Here is a 22,766-nt window from a genome sequence, read left to right as displayed (position 1 = left end):
AGAAACTCACAGCTTCCTAAGCTTGAAAGAAAATCATTATATTGCTATTGTGTCTTTTATTGTAAGAACTACAAAGATTGAGAATGGTGATTTGTCTCCTGAGAAAATACTAATAGGTTATGATTAAAGATGAGGTGACTTATAGGTTTTTATTTTAACATAGCATTAGCCTTAAATTACCCAACGCAAACTTGCCTGTATGTTGGAAGCTAGAGAAAATGGAAATAATACAATTATGTAAATAATTACATAGCACTTATATGCCAGGCATCATTCTCAGAATTTGCACAAATCTATTCCCATTGCTACATCAAACTACCTGAAACTGGGAAATGTTTAAAGAACAGAAATTTGTTTCTCACAGTTCTGGAGGCTGAAAGTCTAAGGCCAAGTCACCAAGAGATTCACTGTCTGGTGTGCATCTTCTTCCTGCTTCTTTGCTGGGCAGGAGGGATGACCACCAAGTCATCACATGCCAGAAGGACAAGAGGGCATAGCTACTTCCTTCTAGTCCTTTTATAAGGTAATTAATATCACTTATGAGGATATTGTAAAGGCTTAATCCCATTCTAAGACCTCACCACTTTTTTTTTATATTGGGGCACTCAACCACTAAGTCATATCCCCAACACTATTTTGTATCTTATTTAGAGACAGGGTCTCACAGTGAAGACACTGTGAAAGTACTTTGTAAATTGTATTGTTCTCGTGAATTTACATGTATTTGATGATACTTCAAATTTCACAATTGTAGTAGTGATAAAACTATTGCACAAGAAATACAAAACAAATTGTTCCTCCTCTTTGTTTATGCCTGAAATATGTCTAAAATAATCCATATGATACCACTTAACCCCATACTAGCTCAATTCCAAATACAAGAGTAATCTTTACATATTTGAACTTAAGAAATGTAACTGTAAAAGCAATTATAGCACAAAAGTATTTCTTAAAGACAGTAATTTCCCAAGAATAAGTGTCCATTAAACATTTGTTGAATATAGAATGATTTTACTTTTTGTTTCCTATTAATAACTAAGGGACAGCAAGGATTCACGATAGCATCTTCATTCCAAATCACCTGACAAAAACATATATACAAAATAAAGTGAAATCCAAATTAAGTGTTTGGATGTTGTCTTTCTGAAGTTTCTTGGAAAATTGTGAGAGTATTTGGAAAGATCTGTTGCCAACTTTAGGAAGTCTGACATTGCATAACTACAGTTCAAACGCCTTTCTAAATACAATGCACTTTTTTTGAGGTGGGGGCATAGTTAGAAGCCCTTTTTCTTAAATGCTAGCAGAATTGATGAAGTCTTTCTCTGAGTTATTGTACAAGGCACCACCTATTAGTTTTATTGGTCTTACCCTCAATGTGGCTCCAGCCCTTCAAGTGTGTCTTTGGAGCTCTTTTTGTTTGTTTATTTAGAACTTTTTTTCCATTTTGTTTTAACATGGAATTCTTAGATATAATGAATGCCAAGAAGAAGAAAAATATGGATTTACACCCAAGGCAAATGACTCAAAAGCCAATCCCATGATAATAATCTTTCCTTTGGTATCACTGTCATATGTCTTCATTTGATAAAATAAACCTGAAGTACATTAAGGCACAGAAACAATTTGAGTGAATGTAAAAAATAAAATGTTATTAACAAAGGAAACAAAGTCTATTTATAATATATTCACTAGGAACCACATGCAACTCTTAAATATTTGCATTACTTTCTTTTGGCAAATCTAATGTTCCTAATTACAGCCTAATTGTACTTGAATATTATATTAACAATATAGAGAAATCACAGTACCTTATCCACAAGTGTTCAGTAGCTGACTTTTAGTTAATAGTTTAATGAAATTTCATGATCAGTACTAAAATAAAATGATACAAAGTATATTTTTTATTGGCAATGGGTCAAATATATTATGACATACAAAAGTAGTACATTATATTATTTTTAAAAGCTTTTATCATTTGAGGCAAAAATTGAATAGCAAATCAGATAAGTCATGTTTTCATATATTTCAAAAAAGACAAGACACTCAAGAAATTGGTCAGTTTTCTTTAAACAGAATTGAGATCAATGAAGATACGTATTATCTGAAGGTAATACTAATATCTTTTCTTTTTCTTACATTTTCGGAATTTTTGGCTAAATTCATTTCCTCTATTGTTTTCTGTGCTACTATCACTGTCACTGGTTTGCTTTTGCCTCTTTCGGGTATTCATCTAATAAAGGTTAGAGTCACTTGGTTGTTGGATAGTCCATTCATAGGAGCTAGGTCCAGCATCTAGATCTGGAACATGACTCAGTGAGGAAGACCCAGACGTACTACTGGGAAGTTGGGCTGTCATCTCATAGTAAGGAAGCTGCAGCACTGGATTATGTGCATGAAGCTGCTGTGGGGAAAAATAAAGTCAACTTATATACCAAAACAAATCCAAAATGCTAAGTTAAATGCACTTTAAAAAGTCTAATGCATGTTAAAAGTAACATGAATTATTCAAATAGTCAAGAGTAAATCAAATTGTATTTTGGTATAAGAAAGGCAGTGACTTCATAGTAGGAGTGTGTGAGCTTCCTTAAATCCTTAACATAAACATTTAAAGGTTTATTAGTTTACTACAATATAGATTATCAAAGAAATATAATGCAAACCACATATGTAATTTTAACTCTTCTAGGAGCCACAATATAAGAATAAAATGAAACAGATAAAATTTTTTACAAATGTATTAATCTCAATATATGATAGAGACATGGTAACTAAAATTTCTAACTACTCACAGCCGATTAGAAATAAACTGTGATACCTTGAATTTGTCTTTCAACTCACTTCCATCTCTACCAGAGGGGGGGGGAAGAGAGAGACAGAGAGAGGGAGAGAGAGAGAGAGAGGGAGAGAGAGAGAGAGAGAGAGAGAGAGAGAGAGAGAGAGAGAGAGAGAGAGAGAGAGAAAGAATAGAATGGAATATGTTGGGAAAAATACTTTCATAGTTTCAGGTAATGAGTGGTTGTTCATTAATATTAACTATATGAGCACCAAATACTATGAATGCTTGAATGCTTTTCATGTTCTTCATAAATTTGTGTCATATATATGCTAAACTAAATGGGTATCAAACTTACCATTTTCTGAAAGAAAAAATATTCTTGAGGTAAAGCAGTATTATTAATGGGAAAAAACTGCGTGGGAAAGGAAGATCTGCCCAAGATTTCTTCATTCCTTTTGAGAAATAAAATGGAAAGCAAAAAAATCCTTAAAATTCTTAGGTACAAATATTCTTTTCTCTTAACAACTTAACGAGGATTGTCCATAATCAGAAACAGAGACAGAAAGAGCTTCTCTGGTAGCAGTTAGAATTAAATATCTTAAACAAAAACATGCAAATAATGTTATTATATTGATAATGTAGTGTCAAAACAATACATTAATTATTTCATTACTAAATATTGAAATTTCAACATTCAGAGTCACATTTGGTTTTCTGATATGAAAATGTTAGACCAGCGCTTGTATTTATATGAAGACATACAACATTTAGATAGTAACAGAACAATAGCAAGTCATTAATCATCACTGGACATACACTTCAATCTTCTACAGATATAAAAACAAAGAGGGAGAAATTATCATCAATTTATTTTTAAAGTATCTTTACTATGTAAATATATAAACTGTACTCCTTCCTAAGTGGACTACTAATGTTAACATAAACATGTTGACTGATAACTTCCAGGCATTAAGATAATCAAAACATCTCTAATTAAAAACTGTGGTGTTCCCCACATTTCATTTATACATGTGATCGTTGCTCTTATGGAGATGTTATAAATCCTGGCTAGGTTCTGCAGCTACTCTTCAATAGTCTACTAGCTCTATAGTATACCCTAATTTTAATGCTAACCACTAATCCTTAGGCTAGGAAGCATACTATAAGGGAGGCTGAAATCAGCACTGGCAGATGGGAAGAAATGACAGAATGTAGTCAGATGGATGGGGGAGACCCCATTTATAAATACTGAGAGTAGTATCCCAGAAGTCAGTAGAAGTCAGAAGTCCATACTTCATTAAGAAAGAAATTAGAAAAATATAAGTTGTTCCATAGGGGTAAACTGAATAAACATTGAGGCTGCTGAAAGGCTGATCAGAAAGTACTCATCACCTTAAAAAGAGTAGCTCTCATATAACAGTGGGGTTAAAAAATGATCAGGAAGAAAGGATGTGAAAGATAAAAATATTTATTAGTGAGAGGAAGAAGAAAAATATGGGAGCCCAGATAGGAAACAAGGTGAAAGGTGAAGGGAAATTACAGAGTAGGGAAGACTCCGCAGCAGAGGTGACATAAGCTGGATTATGAAAACAAGTTTCAATTGTCTAAAACCAGTATTTTTCCCACGTGAATCTTTGGACACATAGTTGTCTGCATGGAGGAATCATATGTAAATTAAAAACTGTTATGGATTGATACATTCTCTTCATTTTCAGTTAATGAAACCCTTAGTACCTTAGAATGTGGCCATATTTGAAAACAGGATCATTGCATATATCATTGGTTAAGACATGTTAATACTGGAATAGGATGGATCCATAACACTTTATGACTGGTATTCATATAAAAAAGGAATATTTGGAGATGAAAACAGAAGAACAACATGTGAAAATAAAAGCAGAAATGTGGGTAAAGCTTCTGTCATTCAAGGAATACAAAGAAATGCTATCAAAACAACAGAAGAATAGGGGAGAGGCATGGGATAGATTCTTCTTCATAGCTTAAAAGAAACCAGTGCTTCTAATATTTTGATCCTGGATGTCTAGCCTCCGAAATTTTAAGACAATTAATTTCTGTTGTTTAAGCACTCTATAGTATGTTGTTACAGTGGCTCTAGCAAATTAAAAATTAGTTCAATAAAGAGCAAGGCAAAAGAGGCAATAAGAAGTCAAAAAACCCATTTACAAGGAAGACTACTGAAGACTAGATTATATTTGCACATCACAACCAGGACATGATAACTCATTCTCATACTTCCTTTATGAAATACCAAATACTAGAAAAAAGTACTACCAATGAAATGTAGTGTCATGGGATATACATATCACTTTTTTGACATTATAGTCTAGACTCTGAGATGATTTACAAACCATGTATCAAACATAAGATAGTTATACTGCAATCTTCTTTTGCCTATCTAGTCTTTTAAACTCCAAATCCTACAAATATTTTGTTCTTTTCCCAAACCCAAAGAAAATGAAGTTGGTTTTTGCTCTTGGTATTAAAGAAGAGGGGAAGCTATTACATCACATATATGGCTCAATCCATAAGTCTATAATGATTTCCCTATCTTAGTAGTAATTTTCCTTTTGTTGAATACTTACAATATATTCAGTATTTTAAGTACCTTGTATTTATTATAAAATTTTATCCTCATAAAAACTTTTTAAGTATTATTTTAATTTTAGAGATAAGGATACAGAAAGGTAAAATAACCTCCTCAGAGTCACAGCATTAATAAAGTGGCACTGGCAGAATTCAAATCCAGGCAATCTGATTTTATTACCTACTTTATTAAGTTCTCTTTATTCTCCCCAATATAGAAATTCTGGGGAGAATAAAAATATGGAGCACACTTATTTGGGGTTTAATACTTCTGCCAAAGATAATTCTGGGGATTTGCCAGTCCCAAAAGGTCACTCTTCCATGCCTTAGGGGGCTGATACAGTTAACAAGGGATAGGATGTTTGGTTATTATTAGTTTATTTGAAAATATTCAGTTCTGCCAAAGACAACAAGAAAACAAACAGGATGGACAAAATTCTTAAAAATGCTTAGTGTAGATTGTAAGTAAGCTAGCAGTTTATTAATAGCAATGGAACTGTGAGGGATAAAATAAGCAAGAAACCTAGGAAGCCAAGATAGTATTCATAATATATACTAATGGATAGTGAATGATTTAGATCTTATAACACACAAGAGAGATGGATACCTACTCCTGATCATGCCTAACAGTTATATTTCTCTTCTTCCCTTCATTCTGCCAAGATAATCTGAGATAAAATCTACAGAAAACAAGCTGATGAACCAGGATGCTCCTCATCAAGTAAGTAATATTAGTTCCAGGAACTTTCCATCTGAAGGGATAGCCTTGCTCAAACATACACTCTCGTCCTCATCACCACACTATAAGTAGGGAAGGTTGACAGCAGAGAAACAGTGTCTGAATGTTAATATAACCAGAACTCAGTTACTTCATCCTTCTGCCCACTTACAATCTATTCTAAGAAGTGTGCTAAACTATCCACCAAACTTGCTCTTACTTTTCACTGTGTTTTTTTACACTGATTTAATAAACACTGTGATTTTGGAATCTTAAATTGGTTTGGCAGACTTTAGGTACCATAACCTCTGGATACCTTGCCAGACAGTTTACTGGAAGGTTATCACTGCATCAATATATCAGGCTACACCAAATTCTAGAACACAGAGAAGTTCTAAACATTAGTGAAATAAATAATTAAATGGCTTAACATCAGAAGACTTAGTTTCAAGGCTAGCACTTTATCATCCTTGTGACCTTGAGAATTGGTTAACCTTTATGTCTGCATTTACTGAAGCATAAAATATGGATAACAATATTTCTATGATCCATCACAGCAAGACTTTGTATGCTTAAATGATTTAACAGCTATGAAAAACATACAGAAAATCATAAAGAATACCTGAAACGTAAATCTATGTCACTTACTACTTTAAATATTAAAACTGACCTTTAAATGAAAATATTTTCTCCCACTTTCCATGGGTTCAGAAGAAATAAACTTCTTAATCTAATCCTATGTATAAATAGTAATATTCTGTAATAGTCGAGAATAGGATAAAAATCATCCTCTCACATATTTATTATGTTTCATTAATATAGATTATAAGAACATATTTATTTGCTTTACCTTTATGAAAAAGTATATTTCTAATTACCTGTAGGTATGTGAATTTATCTTAACAAACCTCTCAAAATTTTGGTTAGCTGGTTCTGAAGAGCGAGAACTTCCTTTGAAAGAAATACAATGATTACTTTAGGGTTCAACTACTTGGAGTTTAAATATTAAAACATAATATAAACCAATCTCTAAAGATATAGTAGTGACTTAAAATTCCACTGTTACATAAAATATGTACATATCTATCTCTCAAGTCATATTTAAAGATTGTATATATTACTGTAAATGAATGAAGTATAATCAATATTTATCCAAAAGCAAGTCATAAATAAGAATAAAATGATATGGAACTATATAGGATATATGATGTTGTTTTGTAATACTTACCTAGAAACTAATAATTACAAATGTCAGCACTCTTTGCCTCCATGGTAGAAGGCATGAGTTCTCTAAATTGCTCAAAAGCCAAGTCAACTTTTTATAGGATGTGTCAGAATATAATAAGCTCTGGCCTATTTTATCAGCCTGTGTGAGTTAACTGGGTAGAATCAAAGAGCATGATGCATCCATGCATTAAAGTAAAAAAGAAAATGTGAAATGCAAAGAGAAGAACTTTTACTATGCAAGAAGATATTGCTTTTTTAATTCTTACTTTTCATTTTTAGTGGATCAAGAGAAATAAAAACCAAAGGAGTGATACATCAATAAGCCTGAACGATTTATGGCAGTGATACATCAATAAGTCTGTACCATTTATAAAATGCTTAAACACAATATTCTAAGAATCACTCAGATGGTCTCAATTGGTCCCTGAAAAGATGTGAGGCCAAGTGTAATAGTTTTCTGGGCAGCTAATCACATATGCCTGATTCCTAGCATGAATTCAGGACAAGGATTTGAAGCCATTGAGTCAGGAATCTTTCCTCCCCTTCTAGCAAGGCTCTACAGGTACCTTTGTCAACTTTGTTCTTATAGGGGCTTAAAACAGCTCCAGACAACAGAATGAGTTATTTGGAAGGGCTAATTTTTCCACTTATCTTCCAAATAGTAGGTATTTGATACCATACATTAGCAGTGACAAGAAGATTGGCAAACAACCTTGCTACATAAAAGCTATTTATGTACCTTCAGTTCATATAAATTTGATCAATTTTAGTCAATAGCAACCATCATAGCTATCTCCTGATTTTAAAATAGTACATTTTAAATTTTACTTAGAAGAGATGCTACAAATTTGGTAATATAACTGGCAATACAAATTAACTATATAGTATTATAAATTAGATATGTGTTTGAAAAAATTAAGAGACTACAGAGACACTTTAATTGTCCTATACTACAAGGAAAACAAAATGCTTACAACTTCTGAGAATAGCAGCAACCACAAAACACACTTTGAAAATTCATCATTGAAAGAACCTACCAAATCGATACTGCATATTAATTGGTCTTCCATATAAACGGATTCCATTCAGCAACGCTATTGCATAAGACACTGATTCTGGGTGCTTAAAGCAGACAAATCCAGAGGATTTTGGCTTTCCTTCTCTATCTTTGCATATAGTCACTTTGATTAGTGGCCCAGCCTACGAGAAACTTAAAAATTATTTTCTCATAAATCCAAAGATTTATTTTTACACTCAGAAAAAATAATTAAACTTTAAAGAAAAAAGGTTAGCAATAGTTTTATGTAGCTCTGCTAATAATGCATTTTCCTTACAAACATCACACTTACTCATACTTCCTCTATATTTTCTTTAGCAAATTCTCCATGGGCAAAAACTAAAAACGTAAGCTTACTTCCTGATCTATTACATGAGGTTTACATTTCATTTAAGTGGAAAAAGGAAATTATAAAAAATGAGAAGATAATATATATTGCCTTGTGGGTCCACACAATTGATAAGAATCCAGTCCTTATGGACTAGAAATCATATATTTTTTGTACAGGTAATTGCAACCCCACATTCATCTCTCCCCACCCATTTTTTTGGGGGGCGCTTAACATGAAAAACCCTTGTTGAAGACAATAATTTTACATTCCTTTCTTCCTTTTGGTGGTAAGATTCAAATTATATTGGTTAAAAAAAAAGATAAGGTTTACAGGTTTTGTTTTAAAGGGCAAACTTAAAAAGGTAACAAATTAAAAGGATAAAGTCTTAAAAATATTTTTCAAATAATAGAAAGTTTTACATTTTGAGAAGAAACTGTGGTCCTGAACAGAATATTCTCTACTAACCTATGTGTATCTATTATTAACATAGAGACACTTTAGTTTAGAGATAAAGTGGGTCCTTCAAAACCAAAGAAATTCTTTCACCTCTGATACTTATACTTAATCCTAGACATTTAGCTCTACTATTGTCTCCCTTGGAACCTTCCCTTATTCTGACAGGAGGAAGTTACTTTTTATTTCTGTTAATGTTAGTTAGCATTACTACTAATACAGGCAGCAAACACCTAGTAAATGCCAGCTATAGCTTTGGTTTATTTAGGTTAGCTCATTTATTCATCACAATTACATCATATTATTCTTCAGAGTCTCATCATATTGTAGATAGTATTACTCCCATTTGACATTTGAGGAAACTAAGAGACTTATGTACTGGCCAAAAGTCACACTGCTGATCTAAGAGCCATGCTTTTCCCATACTATTTATCCCCGTCTTTGGTAGATTACCCTAAATAATGGTAATTAATGTTCATTTTCCCCTTTAACAAAGTGTAAGGAATGTTTCTAAAATGTTTATGTCCAGCACCATACTTGTGTTTTCCCTGTGATTCTGGATCATTAAATGCTTAGATGAGTGGCTGAATGAAGATATAGCATTGGCAAGTGAGACGTCCTGTGCACCACAGGTAAGTGATTACAGAACACAGGAGACTGAATCCCAGACTTAATCCAGACCTCAAAAAGTTTCCTAAAGTCCTCTTGGAATGACCAGGGAATCAGTTGATCACAGTCATGGTATATTGGTTGTCCATCATCTCACATCTCATTTATCATTCTAGAATAAAAATACTCAGCATAAAAGGGCTTAGGAGGATGAGTAATATATATGAAAACATTTTTAAAGGCGACACCTCTCACTTTGCAGAATGCAAAGCATAAGGGTGCTTATTATCTGAAGGAAGACAGTGACAGGGCTGTTTTCTACTGGAGCACATCCAAGGCCTGGTAAGCCCTTAATGAGGGCTGGGAGTTAGGGAGGGCCCAGCCACTGCCCATCCTCAGAACTCTGCAGTGGGAATGGGGCTAAACCATATCCTTCACCAGCCGCTCCCCTGGGGACAGGTGCATCCAGTCAAAAATAATTAAAAGCACGCACAAGAGGGGGCGGGAAGGGTGCCTGGCCGCCGGTGATCCAGGTGTGCCCCGCCCCTCCGCCGCCCCTTCCCCGAGGATGGTACCTGAAGGAATAGCTCTTAAAGAATCTCTTCCCGCAGGCGGGGCTCTAAATTGCCCACAAATACGGTCCTGTAGGCCTCCTCCTGAGCTGGGAACATCCCTTCGGTGTCAGCCCCGGGATGGAGGAAGGGCCAGACCGCTTCACTGCGCTGCTGGGGCGAGGGAGGAGGGGCGGGAAAGGGAGCGCGCTAGTAGTGGAGCTAAGCTGCGGGCCATGCCCCCCGGAGCCCGCGGGGACCGCCAGAATCAGGCCTTGGAAGAGTGTTGGGTAAGGAAGATTGTTGTTAAGGGGCTTTGCCCTTTTGCTTGTAGAGGGTGCTCTCTATTTTCTCCTGCTTTTTATACTCCTTATTTAACATGTCGGTTGAGTAAATCCAAAGTCAAAGACTACAGAGATGACTTAAGATTTAGTAACTTCACTCTCAGAAGCTTCTAGGCTAATAAGGGAAGAATAATTTGTCTCCAAAGAGTCAAAGGATGAGTCATTAAGATTTTTAAAATTAAGTTGTTATAGAAAATGATATTTAAAGAATGAAAATGGCAACCCAAGTTTTTGGTGGGCTCCGAAAGCAGTTGAACTTGAGAAAACAGTCATATCAAGGAATCCTTGGAAAATGTCTCTGTAGGATCCTGAAACCATCCTGTAAATATCGTAAAAGTAATGAGGACACCATTCCTTTTAGTTTGGGAATTCATTTTGAATTGAGGAGGCAAGTTTTTGCTTGTCTGATGGACTAGAAAAATCATCTTTCCCCCCCCCAAAAAAGATACATTTTAGGAAATCTACTTTCTCCTTTTACTCTGACATTAGTTAGCTTTATGACTTTGAAAAAATAACTTCTGTTTGGAATTCCTTAAGGAATGGATCAGACTAAATATAATGACTTCATTTAATAGGTATTTTCTGAGTGGTCCCTATGAAATGAAAGTGAACATAAAAACTCTGCATAATGGGAAAGACAGAGGTTCTATACATACAAATGCAATAAAGTGTCAGTAACTCTAGTAATTATCTTAGTTGATAATTCATGAGTCTATAAATTGTTTCCCTTTCTCTCTCTCTCTCTCTCTCTCTTTCTCTCTCTCTCTCTCTCTCTCTCTCTCTCTCTCTCTCTCTCTCTCCCCCTTTGTCACTAGTATAAACATAGTAGGGTAGAAGGAGGTTAAGGAAAGTAGTACAGTTTAAGCAAATAACAAAGAAATGATGACCAAATGAATGGTTACCTGCAAGTCTCTGTTATGTGTATATCTCCTGATATACATGTATTTATGTATCTTATACAAACCAACATATTTCCTCCTTAACCTACCTTCGGACACTACTTGTCTTGGAGCTGTATCTTCAGCTTTCTTTGTAAAAATTTAGTGTTATTTTTGACTGTGCATGCTATAAATCTTTGTATTTGCAAATAATTAGTGTAATTATATCATATTATGTTTTTATATTGAAATTTACACCATTCTTTTGTCTACAGATGCACATGAGTTTGGTGTTCTTAATACATCTTCTGTTTTGGTTGTACATGATTTATAGTGCTTATGATTCTGGAGTACTTATTCAATGTTATAAACTATAAAATTCAGCCCCTGTGGCTATTTTTTTAGAATTTAACCTCAATAGATCTTTTTTTTAAAATGTATATATACTGTGTCTCCTAACTCATGATAGGAAATCTAGCAATAACTAAAAAATAATGCACTTTACTCTCAACATTTACTGGACCATTAGTCACATAGAAGGCATTGCTTGTTTCAATCTGAGGAATACTTTATTATAAAGAATTAGCTTTTCTTTATTCATACCAGGATGTCTTATACTTCTACTTGTATGAACCTGTCAAATTGAAAAAAATATATATTTAAATTAGTTTATATGCTTATAAAACTGGAGCTCTTTACTCTTTCTTCTTTACCCAGATGACTCATTCTTTTTTAACTCAGTCCACGTAGGATTCCCTGAACTCTGCAATCTAGATTAGCTGAGGGCCCCACCTGTATAAGTATCACAGTTTCCTAAGTATTTCTTCAAGCCCCCCTTTATTGTGAGCTGTCATGCAGTAAATATACTATAATACCTAGAACAATCTCTGACATGTCTATAGGCCAATAATAAATAGTTGCTGAAATAATACTGTGTGAATAAATGAATATTCTTACTTTGTATTTGTATTCCCAGCAGGTTAGTCTATGCCGGGCAATCTATAGGTGCTCAATAAAAGTTGCATAAATGAATGACCAAATGAATGTCCAAATGGAAAATTGGAAATTTACTGTTAAAGGACTCTTTTTTTTAAAAAATTGACTTCATTTTTAAAAATTCTAATTTTGTCTTTATTATGATTTTCCTGCCCATATTTTCCCCCAAGTAAATATAACAGTTTTTGTTCTTGTTTTTTTACATGTATTTTAGATGTGGTTATTATAAAGAAACATTTTTTTAATTTAAAGAAATAAAATTAAAAATTACCAGAAAATATATCACATAGAGATAATAATTTTGGAGGGAAAACTTGGAATTTGAACAATATGTATATACATATAACACAATTTTAAAATCATACTGTCTATATCATTTTTGAGCTAATCCTTTTATCCTTAAAAGCATAATCAAGGTTTTTTCTACACGTATAAATATGGGTCTGTCTGATTTATAAATTTTAATCTGCAGTGTGGATATAATTAGGCTAATCCTACATGGTTAGACATTTATATTTTTCCATTTTTTGGCTATTATACCAATGCTCTGATGAACATCCTTGTTTGGATACATTTGTGCACATGTGGATTATTATTACTTTGGAGGACCTTGGATTTTTGTAGAAAAGTATCCTGGTGTTAAAAATACCTTGATGAGTGAAAGGGTAAGATTACTAAACATTTTGACACATTGCTAAGTTAAATAAAAGGTTGTAGTAAAGTGCATTCTGATAAATAGTTACTTTGCCATCACTATAAATATTATTCAACTCTTATAATTACCTCACAAGCAAGTCTGGTGCATAGAATTCAGTTTTCTTTCTTCTTAATCATTATCATCACCATTATTGTCAATGTCATCATCACCTTGATGTTCTTGTTCACACTGTATGCATGTCAGCCATTTTTTATATCCAAGGAAAACTAGATAAGTGTACAAGTAAATAAGGACCTATTAAACTATTGGCATTTTATATATTATTTTGTCATTTCTTTATAATTTGCTATTTAATCCAATAGGCTTTAATAACCCCAACTTTCCCAATTGACAGTAAGTATATGATAATTAATACATGTATTTTGACACTCTGCTTTGTATTGTCCTATATGAAATGCCAAGTTCTTATGATCTCTTTAGAATGATAAAGATGAAAATAATGTGTAAGGGTCATATTATAATATTACCTCAAAAGCATGAAGAAAAGGGAAATTGTAAATAAAATAGGAAATATTTATCTTTTAATTTATTCAGTATACATTTGTTAAAAAATGTTTTACATGAATAATGTGTACATTATCTTTCTCCACTTTCTGAAGTGATGTGGTTTATTTATATCTCTGTTATATCCCAGTGCAGTTACTACAGCTCAGTGCTGTGGAAGGACCTACATTATTTGGTGGTAAACAAATTATAGTAATGACAGCCTTTCAAAATAAACCCTCACATAAACATTCAGAGATCAAGCATGTCAAAATGATGATGCTTCATCAGCAGTTAAATTTTCATGATTTTAAAATGAATATTTGTTTGTGGACTTCTGAAGCATGATTCCAGACTCAGATGAGTTTCTGCTGATCTCTGATGTACATTAAACACTTCTGTTCTTACTGAATCTTTGGAAGTTACAGAGACATGAATTTTCTAAAAATAAATTCAATTTTTGAACTTATAACCCATGTACTTAGAAAACTCTCAATTTTCTTTGCTGAAGTTCATAGCTGGGAGGAAAATAAGACTTAAGTCAACATGTAAAAAGAAAGCTTGTAATAATTTAAAATTACAGTAAAAGCAAAAGTATTTTTTTTTATTTTAAATTTCTAGCCTTAAGAGACAAGCTAGAATTTTAAATTTAAAATAGCTTCTGTGTTTTGGATGCAAAATTATATAAACCTGAAAAGCCCATAGTTTACACTTAACAGCTTCATGGGTTTGGATTTCATTATTGGTTTTCTGGTATATAAAGACAACTTAGTTTGTAATCAAACTGAACATAAACCACAACTTTTTCTGACTCTTTCCATTTCTGGCATTTTCTAGCAACACATTTTTTCCCCTAGGCTTTCCACAATAGATTCTTCTAGACCACTTCTGAAATCCTGAGGCTAAAAGAAATAAAATATATAATTAGCCTTTTCATTCCCTTAAATTCAACTTGTGTAGTTGAAGCTTTGTGACTTATTACAGAAACTTTGACTTGAATATTCTTCTCATGACCTCAAGTCAAAAAGGAAAAAGAAACTACCTCACCTTTTCAACAAAGAGGGAGGAGCAAAAGTCAGTTTTACAGTAAAGCCTGCCAGCTTGTGACAAGCCTATCAAAGAGAAACCTTAATGAATTACGGAATTTCTTTTTTTTGTGTGTGTGAATCTGAGTGCTTCTTTTACTTTTTCAGATTCCAAAAGAGAGTATACATTTTTCTGTGTTTTATGTGCTGGGTAAGATCTGGTAAAATACTTATTAATGATTTGTCTTTAAAACCGCATATAAAATAATTAGTACAGTTTGTATTCTGGGATAAAGAATGCTATGACATCATAGTATGAAAAAAATATGCTATTATCATAGGTATATTAAATCAGATTACTATGATGATTTGTATGTATATGTATACTTGTGTGTTTAATATTGGGAAATTGATGTTCTGTATTTTATTTACTTTTCAGATAATTAATAATTAGAAAACCTTTTACAAGAAGACTACATAGGGAATAAATTTATAAAGAGAAAAATAATTGAATAATAGAGAAATTAATTCAGTGATAAAAATCATAACTTAATAAATGTTGTATTTTAATTTAATTAATTCAAATAGCCCTCCTTTTTAGAAAACTTTTTACACAGGTAAATTATGAATTGCAAAGCAAACTAATCATAAAATACAACTTTCTTCCTTGTTTAGCATAATACAAACCAAAGCCGGTATATGCTCATAAGGAAAAACTTTATTCAATCCTGGTTTACTGGTTTATGTTAACAAACTTTACTAATTATAGTAATTTACTACTTTATTAGTTTTTATGGCAATAAAATAGTATCAATAACGTAGAACAGTTTGTTCTACTTTATGATAGTAAAAACAGCAAGTTCAAAATTCAAAATGAAGAGTTTTCTGAGGAATTTTGTGAAAGTAGATTATTTTCTTTATGTTTTAAATGTTTTCCTAAAATATTCTTGCATGTATACTAAAAATAAAATATGAAATAGAAATTAGCAAATATTTAATTTTATATTTTCAACTGCATATTTAAACTAATTATTACTTCTAGAAACATTTAAATTTTCAAAACAGAATATAAAGAATAGTAGTGTACAGTTTATCATATTTATTTTATCATTTATATTTGTATTCTGTTGCATAAGTCTTTTAATAAGTGTATTGTTTATGTAGTACTTTACTTGAGCACTTTAATAGTTAGGGAAATTTGAACTCTGGGCTCCTAACCTAATGTGTCATTTTAATGTCATAGTTTGTGATCATTTTCATATTGTAGTTTCACTATGAACTGTTGGGCAGACTTCCTGAGATTGTTTTCATTAAAGCTTTAGTCAGTTGCCTGAGTTTTTTAATTAGGAAAACTCAAAGAATATTACTCAATATGTTTCTCTGTTGACAGTTTCATTCATGTATGATAATAATTAAAATATAATAGAACCTTTATATATTAACAATAGCAAAAAGAAAATAAGGTAATCAAAAATTTTGGTGTGTCTTAAAATCATTTTTAACTCATGCAAACTCTCATCTTCCTTGAATCGATACTTGATAAGGGAATTGTGTTGAATTTTCAGTAGATTATTTCACATGATTGTTTTATTCAAATCATACCTGCTCTTCCTAAACCCCTATATATTTACCTCTAGGATGGCATGCTTTGCTCTTGTTGACATGAGAAATCATTGATTACATCTGTCTTTTAAAAAAGGAAAAAAAATATCTGACAAGTGAAACTAGTCAGGTATTTTAAGAAAAATGAATATAATGGAAGTGGAGAGGTAACAATAAAAACAATATATAATTTATATGTCTCTCTGTGTATATTCTAATTATATGCATATATATTTGTAGTATAGTTGCTGACTCATACTACCTGTAAAAATGGCAGTTTTTGTTGTTGCTATTATTTCTGCAGCAAAGGTTAGCAAATATTTCTGCAAAAGGCCAGAGGGTGAATATTTTAGTTTTTGAGGGTCATCTATTCATCTCTGCCAACATAGTATAAAAGGAGCTGTAGACAGTATGTAAAAAAAAGGAGTGTGGCTATGTTCTAACAAAACTTATGGATGGATGCTAAATTTTATATTAGTTATAATTTTCACCTGTCACAAAATATTATCATTTTGATTTTTTCAGTCATTTAACAATATGAAAGCTATTCTTAGATTTCTGACAGTATTTGTCTCATAGGATATAGTTTTCCAAATCCTGTGTTCTAATATTCTGGCAAAGATGTAAAAGATAGATCAATTCAACTTTCTCTTTTCATAGACGTGAAAAGTGAAATATAGGAAATTGAGTCATTTTCCTAAAAATCATGAAACTTGCATTTATGGTAAAGTACGCTTAGCAAACTTGGTAAAATGCAAATTCTTATTCATGGGCTGGAGAGGAAGCCCCAGTTTCTGCATTGCTAATAAGCTGTTAGGTGATACATGGGTACAGAAGCACACTTCAAGTAGCAAGGGAATAGCATAGCAAGTCATGCAACCTTAATAGCCAGTATGTAGGACAGTGACTTTTCCAAGACCCATGGGATTCTGAGGTCATTGTCTCAAACAAAATTATTATATTTGTCTAAATTGTACCAATACTCTTCTGATGTGTCCAGTAATTTATAACTGTTGACTTATGAAAATCAAGTGCATACAAATGACTAATTTACTGTACTAAAGTCACTTTAATACAAGGGTGATATGAAAGAACATGCAATGTGTAATTTTAAATTCATGTCCTGGTGGCTAGATATCAGGGCTAAGTGAGTCATCCTCCATGAACTTCAGTTTGCTCATTTTTAATTGAAAAGAATAGTTACAATACTACCTCATAGAATTGTGAAGCTCAAATGAGATAATGTAAATGTGTGATGTGATAGATTGTAAAGCAATAATTCACTGTTTTCCCTTTAAATGCATTTTCTTTTAATTCTGTCAGATAATTTCCAACTGTAGATCTTCTCCATGCAGTTTCATGGACTACTTGAATCTCCTAGGTTATACATTTAAAAATGCAAATCTACCTACCAATCAGAATCTCTGGAAATTGCCCCAGGAAACCACATTCTGAACAAACGTACCCAGTATTTTTTCACACTTTTTTTTAAACCTATGCTTGGGAAATCCTAGTTTGTTTTGCTTGTGTAGTCAGATTCCTTGTCAGTCATTGTCCACATATTTTTATAAAAAAGTGATTGAATATCTTGATTTTGTATAACACATTAAATCAATATTTATTTTCTGAATTTGCATTGGTGGCTCAGAACTAAAATTTAAAATACATTTTTGCCTTTACTTTTGCTTTTGGCCTCTATCCTTGAGGGATCTGAGAGTTTCACCTATACAATTTTGTTTTACCTGCTGCTATAACCACATAAACACCTGTCTTGGTGACATCAGTGGGTCAATTGTTTCAGGTTTGGGATTCTGCTGTCCCCAAAGGCTCTTTATTCTTGATACACACAAATAGGCAAATGGACTAGTGAACTTCTGATGGGGGTCTTATTTGTGTTGCTCAAATGTGTACAAAATAGCTTATACCATAAATATGTTGCTATGGCTTTTTGGATTTCACCTGAAAATGTTCTGTTGCTTCTTATTTTATGACCTTAGGTCATTTAATCTGTTTAATCATCACTTTATTCATATGTAGAATATGTGAAGAGTAAGGAAATATAAAACAACACAGGACTTGGCATGGAGTGAGTGCTAAATAATCATATGCCATATGATTATTGTTGATATGAATGCTGTTGATAACAAATCCATTTTGTTTTCAGAAATAGGGAAAGAGAAGGAAGGAGATTTTCGGGTACACTTTTTGGGATGAGATTGTGGTTTAAGGGGATTATCATAGAACAATGGATTAAATTTAGGATATGTGTGAGGATTTGTAACTTTTTATGCAAGTGTTGGTCAACACTGAAAGTCACAAGATAAAATGTGTTTGGAGTCAAATAATATTATAGTAGTAGAGGACATTTGTCTCAACTCCTTCCATTTAAAGATGAGGGCATTATTATATTAAGTGAGTAAGTCAGAAAGATAAATGTCTCATGGCATGATCTTATTCATATGTAGAATCTTAAAAAAGTTATCTTGTAGAGGTTGAGAGTTGGATAGTGGTTACCAGAGAATTGGGAGGGGAAGTGAGAAAGGAAGATCAGGGAAAAGTAGGTCAACACATCCAAAGTTACAATTGGATAAGAATAAGCACTTATGTTTTATCACCTGTTAGGGTGACAATATCTAATAATATATTGTATATTTCAAGATAGCTAGAAAAGAGGATCTAGACTTATCACCAGAAAGAGGTACTAATGATTGAGGTACTATATATGCCAATCTGATTCAGTTTTTTTTTAAAGGTTTAGGCATTGAAACCAGGGGCACACTATGACTGATGTATATCAATAACCTTTTTATTTTTTATTTTGAGACAAGTTCTCACTAAGTTGTTCAGACTGATCTTGAATTTGTAATCCTTCTGCTTCAGCCTCTTTACAGGCATGTGCCAGTTATTTAGTGTATATATGTGTTGAAATGTACTCCATAAACATGCAATTATTATATGGTTGATTACATAAAGTAAGGCAATAAAATATTTCAAAAAGTGAAGAAACCCGGGCTCAGGTTTGAGAGGCATAAGAATTTGTTCAGAGCTGTAAGGGAAGTATGAGAGGGACTAGAGGCCCTTGGGTTTTAGCTGCTCATGCCAAGGGCACTGTTCATTCTTTGGAATGTTGTGATCATTCTGTTCTCATTATTACAGCCATTGTAACTGTAATGAGAATGTATTGTGAAGATACAGTTGCACAGTGTAGAACAATTTTCCCTAACTTCACCATGTATCTGACATTTTTTTAACATTTTTCTGCTACTTTATTTAAAATTTGAAACCTAAAATGATTTTCAGCATTCTTTATCAGTGTACCTCTCTTTTGACAATTTCCAGAATCATTATCTTCCTAAGAACTAGCAATAAACTCCTATATTGTTTCCCAATTCTCAATTTTTAATCACAATAATGTTACATAATCTAATCCTCAGACCCTCAGTTTGTTATTCAAAAATTAGTATTTCTTTTTCTGCTTTGATTTCTTTGACTTTTTTTTCCAATAACATTACTTTTTGGTGTTTTCAATTTTAATTCAGTGGGGTCAATTTAAACCATTTTTCTTCACAATAACACCAAAACGTGAATATTTTAGATTCTAAAATCTAAAAAAATATAGAAATACAGGAAATAGAAAAGACAAAAGTACAAATAAGGAGAAAAAAATCGCTGTAATAGTAGCATCGCCATAAACTATACTTTATGGATCTGTATCCTGGTTCTATTACAATAAATATGTATGGTTGTGTATGTGCACATATACATGTGTATATTTGTATTGTGCATACACATACATTAAGTATTACAGATGAAATTAGGACTATACCTATGGACTACACATAGAAATATATTTATGTGATTTATTTATATGTTTTTGTAATCTTTCTTTTTATTTTATTTTATATAAAAAGTTTTATAATTTATCACTAGTTTTTATAAATGATTTTTAATTTGTTTCATAGCCTTCATCTTAAGGATCCACTATAATTTATTTTATTAGTCTCTCATTGCTATAATTTAGTTGATTCCTAAATACTGACCATTAAAATTATAATACATTTTGATGTATTAATACTAATAAGGTCAATTGGTATGATAGTAAAAATAATATGGTAATATTTTAGTTAAATTTTATTTATTTGATGATATTTTAATAATTTTGTGAGCCCTTTACTTTGGATAGTATCTGTTTTTCCTTTGCTTACAAGTATCATTTTCCTTTACTCATTTATGGTTTTTTTAAAAAATGCATATATATTTTTCTTTTCAACCTTATATTGAAAATATTTTTCTAATTTTTTTTTATATTTTAGCTAGTTTATAGTTTCTATATACAGACATTTTAAGTTTATGTGCTGTGAAATATGTTGGCTTGTATTTATATTTCCACCTTTGTTTTTATGCTTAAGATCATTTCTCAGTCTGTAATTGTATTAATTGTATCCTTCTAGTTCACACAACTTGGCTTTTACATGGAATGATTTAGTATAGGTAGACTCAAATAATCATCTTAGCATTGTTTATTTAAAAATCTACTGCCTTTGACTGTTTTAATTGCCCTCGTTTTCATAGATAACATAATATACTTATTGGTGTCCTCATTTTGTTTCATCTATTAGTTCTTGATTCAATTTCACAGGCCTCTTTATTTATAATATTGGGATAATTTTAACCATGCCCCTTATTATCTTCAAAAGGTCATTCTTTTTTAAATACATTTTCCCCTTCCTGTGACATCTTATTAACATCTTAATTTTAGAATTGTAAAATTAACTTGAATAAAAATTATTTCATATTAAATCTGCCATTCTGGATTGTGGTATATCTTAGTGTTATTTGAATCCATTCTATTTCTATGTACAGTTTCCTTGGCTTCATAGCTTTGTTTTCATTTAAAAAAATGTTTATTGTATATATTTTTGTCTTTGTTTTTACCTTTCTTCCTCCTTTTCTTCCTCTTATTCTTTTTTTAAAGGTTTTGAAGTATTTATTTTATTGCACAAAATATACATTGTTATTCATCATCATAAAATTTGAAACCATAACAATATCTACTGCCATAACATTATCTACTGATTTTTAAAAAATGGTAATATTGTTGTGGAAAATGACTTGCTTTGTTCTTCTTTTCATCATGATTTCTATGTTCCTGTTCCTTACTTCTTATACTTACTGCACACCTGCCTTTATGCCTTATTGCTTTTTTCAACTGTTCTTCTATAAAGATGGCCCTCTGATATTAATACCTCATCAAGCAAAAAAAAATCACCTAAAATCAATCAATTAATCTATCTACCTATCTGTCTATAATGTTTTGTTGTTGTTTTCTCCTAATACCTCTTATTCTTTCTCCTTTCTCCTTACACTCTGCTTCCTGTTCTTTTTTTGAAAGAACTAGTTGACTTGCAAATCATAGAACCTTGTTCAAACTAGGTTAAACAAAAACATGAGTTTATTATCTTCTATAACTTAAAGAGTTTTGCATGAAATACCACTGAATACAAGTACTCAGGAAATAATAGCTTCAGGATGTATTTCCTTCTAGCTTGAGCTTTCAAAAGAATAAAGGCACTTTTTATTTCAATGCCTCTCGCAAAAGGTTCCTAAGTGGGTCTGCTTAGATTTCACACACTCCTGTGGATCCAATCCAATACTCTGTTTGAGTATTCAGAGTTCACTGAGATGGAGAGAGAATATACCTTTGCAAATTAGCTTAAAAAAATCATTTAGGATTGGGAGAAGTTTCCAAAAATGTAAGGCAGGAGAGCTGAAAAACAAATTATACAGATTGTAATATTAATTAATCTTTTTTGTGGTTCTGAATATTTTTAAAATTATATTTTATATTGACTACTGTTGCTGTGAGCCAAGTTATTGACTTTCATATATAAACACTAAAGTTTCTCACTGGATTACTTTTTCAGTTGCCATCTTCATATTTTTGGTAGAATATCATGTCATATGAAATAATAAAGAATAATATCTGCATTCTTTTGATTACATCATATTTCTTTTTGCTAATTTAAAAATATTAAAAATGCATAATATAATAGTATTTATTTTTATATTTTTTATATTATTGTAATGGATATATGCTATTATTATTTCCTCATTAATAGGATTATGACTCTTAGCATGAAATTCACAGGATTTTCTCATTTTAATAAATAATATCTGTTTTAACTTATGTAGAATACTTTGTAAAATTTATTTGCTCTAATTAGTTATGCATGCAACAGAATGCATTTCAGTTCATAGTACACAAGTGGTGCACAACTTTTCATTTTTCTGGTTGTACAAAATGTAGAGTCAAACCATTTATGTCACCATACATGTATGTAGGGTAATGATGTCTGTCTCATTCACCATCTTTCCTATACCTATGCCTTCTCCC

General features: G+C 31.9%; 1 pseudogene; it reads right to left on the bottom strand.

Moving 5' to 3' along the window:
• Nucleotides 1-2,113: 2,113 nt before the first annotated feature.
• On the bottom strand, nucleotides 2,114-10,446 carry LOC143389947 (splicing regulator RBM11-like; annotated as a pseudogene).
• Nucleotides 10,447-22,766: the final 12,320 nt, after the last annotated feature.

The sequence above is a fragment of the Callospermophilus lateralis genome, unplaced genomic scaffold, assembly GCF_048772815.1.
Source record: "Callospermophilus lateralis isolate mCalLat2 unplaced genomic scaffold, mCalLat2.hap1 Scaffold_74, whole genome shotgun sequence".
Lineage (NCBI taxonomy): Eukaryota > Metazoa > Chordata > Mammalia > Rodentia > Sciuridae > Callospermophilus > Callospermophilus lateralis.
Note: the sequence above shows the minus strand (reverse complement) of the source record. Positions and strands in the feature narration are given on the sequence as shown.